At 41.1% G+C, this 10407-nt stretch overlaps 1 pseudogene; it reads left to right on the plus strand.

The window, feature by feature from the left end:
• Positions 1-3673: 3673 nt before the first annotated feature.
• Positions 3674-4053, plus strand: LOC103739919 (annotated as a pseudogene).
• Positions 4054-10407: the final 6354 nt, after the last annotated feature.

Consider the following 10407-nt stretch of genomic DNA (forward strand, 5'->3'; position numbering starts at 1 on the left):
ACTCCCCAAATGCAGCCTGCATGATCAGTTTCTTAGATATTTTTCATGGAGATTCCATGTACATACAAGAACATATGAATATATTCTTTCTTAAAGACAAATGACAACAAATCTGGAATAATGTTTTATACCTTGCTTTATTTTATTCTCTGATATATTTTCTATTTAAAAATTTTTATATTTAGTTTTTAAATATATTTTTAAATTTTTAGTTTATGTGTATGTGTATATTGCCTGCAGGTGTGCAGGTGCACTTATGTCATGCAGTGCCTGCAGAGGTCAGAAGAGGGCATTGGATCCCCTGGAACTGAAGTTACAGGCGGTTGTCAGCCACCATATGGGTGCTGGGAATTGAACCTGAGTCCTCTGCAATGGCAGTCAGTGCTCTTAATTGCTGAGTCATCTTTCCAATCCCTATTTATTTTTTGACAGTCTTTCTATATCAGCTCATAAATATTTCGGTCTTCTCAAAGGCTATATTTTATATGCTCCTTATTGAGGACAATGTTTTTTTTTTTTTTTTGGTCTTTTTGAGACAGAGTCTCCCTGTAGCCCCAGCTGTCCTGGAACTCACTATGTAGACCAGGCTGGCCTTGAACTCACAGAAATCCACCTGCCTCTACCTCCCAAGTGCTGGGATTAAAGGTGTGTGCTACCACGCCCGGCTATGACAATGCTTTACTTTTAACAAGACTATTGTTGTATTTTATTTTTTTAAAAAAGGACTTATTGGTATTTGTGTGTGTGTGTATGCAAGTGTATGCAGGCACTTGTGAAGTCCAGAAGAGGGTGTTAATTTCCCTGGAGCTGGAGTTACAGGTGGTTTTGAGCCACCCAATATGAGTGCTGGGAACTGAACTTATGTCCTCTGCAAGAACACCAAGCCCTCTTAACTACTGAGCTATCTCTCTAGCCCTTAGATACTTCTTTATAAAGTCATTTTGCATCCATATGGAGTAATTATCCAGGAGTAGTGTAAATGTTTGCAGATCGTGCCAAACTGTTTTCTAAATGACTGTATCAATTTATATTCCACCAAAAATATATTGAGGACCTATTACTTTACCTCATGCTTATGTTAGTCACTTTTTTTCACAGCAGCAAAACACCCAAGCAAATCAACTTATAGGAGGAAAGAGTATTTTGGCTCACTGTTTCAGAGGTTTTAGTTTAAGATTGGTCAGCTTCATTGCTTTGGGGCTGAAGGTAGGGCAGAATGTCATGGCAGGCAGTGTGTGGGGAAGCAGAACTGTTAACTTCACAGTATCCAAAAAGGCAGACAAGCAAGGACCTGGGCCAAAGTATGCTCTCCATACCCAGTGACCTACTTCCTCCAACTAGGCCCTTAATTTTCACCATGCCCTAATAATCCCATCAAATTATGAATCTATCAATGGATCGAGTCAGCGATTAGGTCCAAGTCCTTATGGCCCAGTTACCTCCCTAGTCTGCACCTCAAAATACTGCACTGGGGATCAGTCTGTTGATATATGAATGGGGGGGATTCATATACATACCATAACACTATGATCAAACATTTTGATCGTTACCAATCATAAGAAGTGCAAAATCAGTGAGTTGGTTCAGTTAGGAAAGGCACCCACCACCAAGTCTGACAACCTGAGTTCAAGCCCTGGGAAACACACAGAGGAAGGAGAAAAATGACTTCTGAAAGTTGTCCTCTGACCTATACTCATATACTGTGTTATGTCTGTGGCCCCTCCTACAAATAATAAATGTTAAAAAGCACAAAATATTATAGTTTCAATTTATTTTAATTTCTTATTAACAAATTTGAGCATATTTTCATGTCATATTTTTTTAGTTTGATCTGTTCAAATATTTACTAATTTTTATTGGATTGTTACTATTTTCTTACCATGTACAGGAGCTTTAATATTTTAAGAAAATTAGGGCTGTATATGAATTATGTTTTTCATTGCTATGGCAAAATACCTGACAGAAGGAAGGGTTTATTTTAGCTCACAGATTGAGGGGATGCAGTTCATCCTGGCTTGGATGGCAAGGCAGCAGGAAGGAAGGTGGCTGATTACATTGTGTCCAGGAAACAAAGATGAATGTTGGTGCTCAGAGCACTTCCTCTTTTTTCCCTTCTTATTTGTGAAGTCTGGGATGCCAGTCCATGGGATGGTGCTGCCCACATTCCATATTAAAGCTGGGTCTTCCCGTCTCAGTTAAATCTCTCTGGAAACATCCTTACAGATTCATGTAGAGCTGTGTCTGCTAGGTGATAACAAGTCCAGTCAAGTGTCAAGTTGACAATGAAGATGAACTATCATAGCCTGAATTTGTGATAGGAGTTTAAGTGATTTCCAGATTAAACAGGAAGCCTATTCTTCCAAGGAAATGCATTTGTTTACTTTTTGTAATAAAATTTACCTGTGTCTTCTGGTTTCCTTGTCTTTTGAGGGGAGGGGATTGAATATTAGAGATCAAACCCAAGGCTTTGCATGTGCTAAGCAAATACTACTACTGAGTTATACCTCCCAGAAGGTCCTTATCAATCATTTCTTTTATAGACTCCTGGTTTTGTGTCCCTATTCTCAGTATCAGAGAATCTAAGGCATATTATTTCAATATCCACCATGAATGAGCAAATCCAGATACCTCAAAACCCAGGGAAGGGAAAATGCAAGTAAGTGGTTATTTCCTTTCAGCAAACTACTGACGTCTTCTTTATTCTGATTTCCTCTCCAGAAATCACACCTCTTCCCAAGCAAGTGACACAGGGATGGCCTAATTCTTTGGAATACATTTCTGTTCTCTATACATTGGTAATGATTTCATAAAACTACCTAATAAATAGCCAAAACAAGTCCAAGAGCATAAAAACATCTTGATTATATAATGAACTGTATTGAACTTTACACACACAGGAAGTACAAAGGTGGCTGTTCCCTCCTGATATTCCTGTCTACACAGGCAGCCCCCATCACCCAAAGAGAACCCAGCAGAGTGAGCATCAGGCCCATGGAAACAAGTAACTTAATCCTTTATACTACAGAGTGCTGAGCCTGGGTGAGTGTCAGCTATAATTATGCTGCTGTTTATTACCTGTTAGGTCTTACTGATGTCCAGTTCTGAACCAAACCCTAGAAGCACAGAAATGCTGCTAGAGACCTTCTACTTCAAGAGGATATTTCCTTTTAATAGCCAGAATTCAGCATTATGAGTGTGGTGAACAGCCATGTACTTTACAAAGCTTGTATTTTATGTATGTGCAAGTGTACGTGTGTGTATATATGAGTACATGTATGGGCCAGAAGTTGACATCAGGTGTCTATCACTCTCTACCTTATTTTTAAATTGCATTTATTTGTGTTTGTGTGGGGGCATGCGTGTGGAGGTCAAAGGACCTGGGAATCAAAGTCTGGCTGCAAGCTTGGTAACAAGCACCTTCACCCACAGAGCCGTCTCATCAGCCCTCTGCCTTATCTTTTGAGATAGAATCTCTCACTTAACCTGCCTGTGTCTACTTCCTCAGTGTAGGGATTATAGTCATGCACAGCTGCACTTGGTTTTTACATGGATGCTGGGGATTTGAACTCAGGACTTAAAGATGCTTGCATAGCAAGCACTTTACCCACTGAACCATCTCCCCAGGCCCAAGAGTGAAGTTCAAGATTTTTGGTTTTTTGCCTCCCCTGCCACAATGGCGCCCGTGAAAAAGCTTGTGGCGAAGGGGGGCAAAAAAAGAGGCAGATTTTGAAGTTCACCCTTGACTGTATCCACCCTGGAGAAGATGGAATCATGGATGCTGCCAATTTTGAGCAGTTTCTCCAGGAGAGAATCAAAGTGAATGGGAAGGCTGGGAACCTTGGCAGAGGGGTTGTCACCATCGAAAGGAGCAAGAACAAGATCACTGTCACTTCTGAGGTGCCTTTTTCCAAAAGGTATTTGAAATATCTCACCAAAAAATATTTGAAGAAGAATAATCTACATGATTTATTACTCGTAGTAGGTAACAGCAAAGAGACTTATAAATTACATTACTTCCAGATTAACCAGGATGAAGAGGAGGAGGAGGATTAAAACGCATTGATCTGGAATATTTTTTATGAATTTACAAATAAAATTTAGGAACAAAAAAAGATTTTTGTTTTTATGTTGTATGGGGGGGATGGGGGATACCCAAGGAGGCCAGAGAGGATGTTTGATCCCCTAGAGCTGGAATTACAGGCAGTTGTGAACTGCCCAATATGGATGCTGGAAACCAAACTCAGATCCTCTGGAAGAACAGCAACAATTCTTAACCTCTGAGCCATCTCTCCAGACCCAAGTTTTTAAAATGATGTAATACTTAAATGTTAATACAGGCTCAGTAGGGCAGCACATGCCTGCAATCCCAGTGCCTGGGAGATAGAAGCAGGATGGTCAGTAGTTCAAGATCATTGTCAGCTACATAATGAGTTTATAACTAGCCTGGCTACAAATAAAATGTTATGCTAGGGAATGCTCATTTGGAGAGCTATACTTCTAGTTCAACATTCAATATTCAGTCTCAGACCTCAGATGAAGTCCTGTGGAATGTCACACACACACACACAGTCATAGCAAACTGAAAAAAAGGGATTTTCCAGTCATCCTGGGTGACATAAAGTCATATTCCTTATACCTTAGCTAGCAGACATCCAACAGCAGCTGATCATACTGAACACCTCCTGAGCAGATGATAACATATTTCATCCTCATGATAATCTTAGAAGATACTCTTATCATCCCATCCTTTCAACTGAAGAACACTGAGGCCAAGTAACTTGCTGAAGGGCAGAGCTACTGGCTGCAGCTTGGCTGCAAACCCAAGTACTCTGACTTGGAAAAAAAAGCTCCGAGCCATTGTTCAGTACTGCCTGTGCTGGGCAGGTTGCCACAGGTGGGTGGGAGAGAGAGAGCACATCCATGCATGAGGGGAAGTGGTGCACTTGAGCATGTGTATTGAACCCTTCATGAACTGGGGATTGGCAAGACACCAGAAAGGCAGTAACAAAGAGATAGCCTTTGCCCCAGGTGGACATTTAGACATGGAAGTCAAACATCTGGGTTTAGAAAATGGGCTAAAAATCCCCATCCTTTATTTGCTAAATACCAGCAAAACTTGTCTGACTTCAAATACCTTAAATATCACTCTGTTTTGGAGATTAAGCACACTAAAAGAAAAGACTCATGGGTAAATATCATTTTCAATGACATCAAACTGCATTTGAAGATTACCTAAGGGCTTGGCAAAGATGCCCCCATTTAGGTGGCAGCTCGCTCCTTTGTTTGCTGAAATAAGGTACTACAGTAAATGTGGTGTTTCCACTTCAGCCCCTACCTTCAGCTGGGGCAGGGGAGGGTAGAGCTTTGCCTCAGACTGAAGTACCAAACTGGAAAAAAAAAAAAAGATTCCCCAAACCTCTGGTTCTATCTATTAATAAATATTCTCCTGCACATTTCATAACTGCACCTGAAAAGAACCAGGTCAAATCATGGTTAAGCATTTGAAAGCTTTCATTATAAAAGCTTGGGTTTAATTAGGTTTTACATTTTTTAGGTATTTTAGGTTCATGTAACTTCTTTAAAATGCATTGGGCCCAAGTCTCAGAAAGATTAATAAACAGAAATTAAGCTTAAAGTCCTTTCACAGGGCAAGCAAAAAGCTCTGAACTTGGACCAGATTGTTCATACCACAAATACTGAGGAAAGTTGTAGCACAAATGTCTCAGTGACAGTCCTGGTCAGAAAACTTCAGAAGGTGGGATCAATGAACCAGGGGGTGTACAAGGCTGTCACCTTATATGTCCCATCTACAACCGCATCCAGAAAGCACTGTGGTAAGGTGGACAGAGCCATAAATGTATTTTAAGGTTTCCAGGAATCATATTTATAAAAAACCATAATGATATATTTTATTTAAAAAATCTAGGGGACTCTTGTCAGAACCTTTTCCATTACTCCTACCTGCTATTCTACTCCAGACAGGCTCCTGCCTCTGGGCCTTTGCACATGCCATCTCATTTGTCTAGAATGCTCTTTTCCCATAATATATGAATGTTTCACCCCTCAATTCCTCAATTCTTTTTTAAATTTTTTAAATTATTCATTCATCAATTCATTCACTCATTCATTCATTTATTTTTGAGACAGGGTCTCCCTGTAGCCCCAGGTACTATGTAGACCAGACTGGCTTTGAACTCACAGAGATCCGCCTGCCTACAGCTGTCTCCTGAGTGCTAGGATTAAAGGCATGCACCACCATGCCAAGCTACACCCCTTAATTCTTTCAGGTCTTTGCTCCAATGTCAGTTGTCCAGTGACTTTTTTTATGACTTCTCTATATAATATTTGTGTTCTCCACTCCTCTTTCCCATTCCTCCTTTGTATTTCTTAGCTTGCCTCATCATCTCACACATTACATATGTAATGTTGCTTAAATATTATTTGATTGTTATGTCTACTTCTCCAAAATGCAATTTAAAGACAAGAAATTTTGGTCTATTTTATTCATTGGTAGAATCCTAGGACTTAGAAAATTGGGTCAGTGACATGGCTCACTGGGTAAAGGTGCTTGCCCCCAAGCCTGATGACCTGAGTTCAATCTTTGGGGACCCACATGTTGGAAGGAGAGGTCCAACTCCCTCAAGGTGTCCTCTGACTGTCACATACACATGCTAGTATTCTTGTATACACACACACACACACACACACACACAACTACAACCAATAAAATTTTTAAAAGTGCCTGGTATTAGTGACAATAAATATTTGGTGAATAAGTGAATGAACGAATAAAGGCAAATACTGCTTTTAACAGTGAGCACAAGCTGCCATTCAGAGTGGAGAAAAAGGAGGAAGGCTATTGTGCTAGCCACCATGATGCAGAGAGGGCTATGAGTCTTTGCTTTTCTCTCTGTCTATAGAGAGAAGTTCTGGAAAGCCTGAGTGTTAGAGAGATGGACCCTGGGGAGCTCTTCTGGGAAGCAGCAGACAGAAGTCCTAGATATAAAATCCAGCCCTCAACTTTGAAGGCAGCTATTACAGCGGGCTTCTATATCCGAGTCAAATTAGTAGGAAATGTGGTTTCAGTAAACACTAAAAATTAAAATAAATAGAATACCTTTCCTTGCATTGAAAAGTGTCACTGGGTTGCTATGCCAAATCAGAAAAGCTCCTTTCAAAGTTTATTTTTTGCCCAATTCCATGAAGCACAGCAGAGCTATATGCTCTATTTATCGTCAGTCTGTTGGATCCAACTAAGCAACAGTTGAGAACAAAGCTTGCTACTTGTTACATACCTCTGCTCATTATTTAAGCAGTGTCTTGTTTAATATTTGAGTCCTGATGGAAACTGACCTGGAATTCACTATGTAGACCAGACTGGCCTCAAACTCAGAAATCTGCCTGCCTCTGCCTCCTGAGTGCTGGAATTAAAGGCCTGTGCCACTATATCTTTCTTTTTGGCCTTATCCAGACTTGTAGAGGCTTCATTGTTTTAACTACTTGTATATCCACTTGGCTGGGTACAGAGGCCAGATGCAGAATCCTCTTTATCTAAACCTTCAACATTGAGACCCCTTTAAATCTACTTACAAATATCTTGGAATCTCTTATTTCTACCCTCATTCCCCACAAATCATCTCTTGCCTGAATTACTGCACCTAACTTGCCCACTTTGATTCATTTTCTATACATTAGTCAGATTGCTTTTTGTTGTTTTTGCAGTGTTGGGGATCAAACCCAGGGTCTCACACTTGCTAGGCAAGTTCTGCACCATTGAGCTACAGTCCTAGTCCTATCTCTCCCTCTTCTTCCTTGGCTTCAGATGACATTTAAATCCCTAATGCAGTATACAAGGCAGTGCACAGTTTTACTATTCAAGCAGAATAGCATGGGGCAAGATGCTAGACTATGTTTGAGTCCAAGTTCTATGTTCTACTATCTATATGACCCCGATCTTTACCTCTGGATGCCTTGGTTTTCTCATCTATAAAAATGGTACAATAATAGAAGCTATCTTGTAGAATGAGTGTGTGTGTGTGTGTGTGTGTGTGTGTGTCTGGGTGGGTTTGTGTTTTCTTATATAAAAAAATTACACTATTAGAAGTTATCTTGTAGAATGAGAGTGTGTGTGTGTGTGTGTGTGTGTGTGTGTGTGTGTGCGTGTGTATAATTTTTTTGAGGCAGGGTCTCATCATGTAACTCTGGTTAGCCTGGAACTCACTATATAGACCAAACTGGTCTTGAACTCACAGAGGTCCACCTTTGCCTTCCAAGTGTTGGGGCATGCAGCTGAATGGGTATAATATACACAAAGAGAATCACAGAGTACCTAACATACAAGTTTTATATAACCATTAGCTATTGTCTACCCAGCTGCTGCTTTTTCTTTTCCACTCTGCAGTGTCCTTCTCCATCAGGCAGGCCCTGACTTTCTTCCCACAGTCTTTTCCTTCATCTAGAATAGTCTTGGCTAAATCCTCTGCTCTTCTGGCCACCTTCCTCCTTGTTGGCTTAACCATCAATGCCTTGGGTACCCATTCCAGACAATGTGGCTGATCCTACTATGAAGTTCCATGGCACCCAAATAGGGTGGCCAGATATTAGGATGCCCAGTTGAATTTGACTATCATAAAGAATAATCTGTTTTTATAGTATAATGCCCCATGCAATATTTGGATTTCAAATAGATGTTATTTTTTTCTTATAAGTATGTCCCATGCAATATTTGTAACATGCTAAAAAATGTATTTGTTTATCTGATTTTGAATTTAAATGGATATCTTTTTTTTTCCTGTCAACTCTAAACCCAGAGGTACCTATATTATCACCCTTATCACATTTCAAAATTTTAAATGTGACACACAGGTTATTTGTTTACCCCACCAGAACTGTCAGCTCTTTGAGAACAGGGTTTTTGCAGTCTCCCAGTGTTAGATACAGCACCTGATATGGTAAACATTCCACAAATACTGAATAGATCGATGGAGCTAACACTTGGGCAGCATCTACTAAGATTGACTCTAGTTACAGGCAAACTCCCTGGAGAACAAAGCATCTTTAGCTCGAGGTGGCCTTCAGGACCTCACACCCATAGACAGATCAATCTACAGTACTGTACTTCAGTTTATCCCTAGCATAACAGTAAACATTGTTCATTCCTCAGGGTCAGCTTTAAGATGACTCCACTATTTCACACTCAGAAAGGACTTTGAGTTTTCACATCTGTTTCACTTGACCTTCAAGGCAAGGAATAATGTCCACCTTTTACAGATAAGTAAATGTCTTGCCCAAGATGACCAACAAACAGGAACATTTGGAACCTACATGTTTACTGCCTTCTCTTTCCACTGTTCCACCCTGGCTACTTGGGCCAGCAGAGAGAATCAGAGTTCCTGGATTCTTCCTCCTTACCCCGAAAGTTTGTCTAGAAAGAAGTCTGATATGGGACCTACTGCAGTGGATTCAGTTGATCTTCCCTTGATGTAAGCCATGAACTGCCTCAGAGGTGATGGGAGCTATGCACCTGACAACTTGAAAACCCCTCTCAGGTTATTCTCAGCTAATCTTACAACTGACACGATTTGAATTGGAAGAACAAAGACCTTGCCCAGACTTACAGAAAAATAGAAACAGCAGTGGCCAGAACCTGCTCTTCTGGGAGACACCACCTTGCTCTCTATTGGGTATCTAGGGGCAGAAATGTGCACTTACTTAAACTTTTCACCTTTCTTCTGGAATAAGAGAGGATGGCCAAGTGTGCAAACTCCATGGCATTGGAGGAGTCCTCATCCCTCAGAATTCTGTGAAGCTCAGGCTGAGTACATCTAGGGCTCTTGCCTCTGGGAAATGAGGACTGGTTAGAAGCCCTTTGTGCCCCAGGGCTCCTTCCAAAGTGTTAGTCTCTCAAGAGGATTCGGGGCTACAGGAGGAACCCAGCTTCTGTCAAGACCAGGAGTCTGGGCTAAACCAGTAGGGCCTTGAGGAAAGGGTCCCTTCCCCCTTCCCCAGCTCTGCCTCCCTTTCTCCCCTGCTCCTTCCCGAGGTAAGGGAATAATCAAGAAAGGTGAGGGGAGAAGCTAATGACCTAAAGCAGTGCAAGCTGTGAGCAATTCGATGGAACTCAAACCGCCGCCTGGGACATTGTGTTCTTAAACGACTGCAGCCTCGGCTTATGTGGGTTAGGATGAAAAGTGCAGAACAAAATGTTATACAGAGGGCAGCAGACCAGCTGTTTGAGGTTCTTTGGGGGCGGTTTTCTATGGCATTGGTTCACGAAAGACTTGGCTCACTGGACCCGCTCCTCCATACAGGTTCTCTGTTCCCCTGTGACCAGCGGGCTGCAACAGAACACCTACTCAAGTGAATTCACAGCGCCTGCGGCTCTCTGAAAAAAAAAAAAAAAAAAAC

This window comes from Nannospalax galili, unplaced genomic scaffold (genome assembly GCF_000622305.1).
Source record: "Nannospalax galili isolate Female #2095 unplaced genomic scaffold, S.galili_v1.0 scaffold339, whole genome shotgun sequence".
Lineage (NCBI taxonomy): Eukaryota > Metazoa > Chordata > Mammalia > Rodentia > Spalacidae > Nannospalax > Nannospalax galili.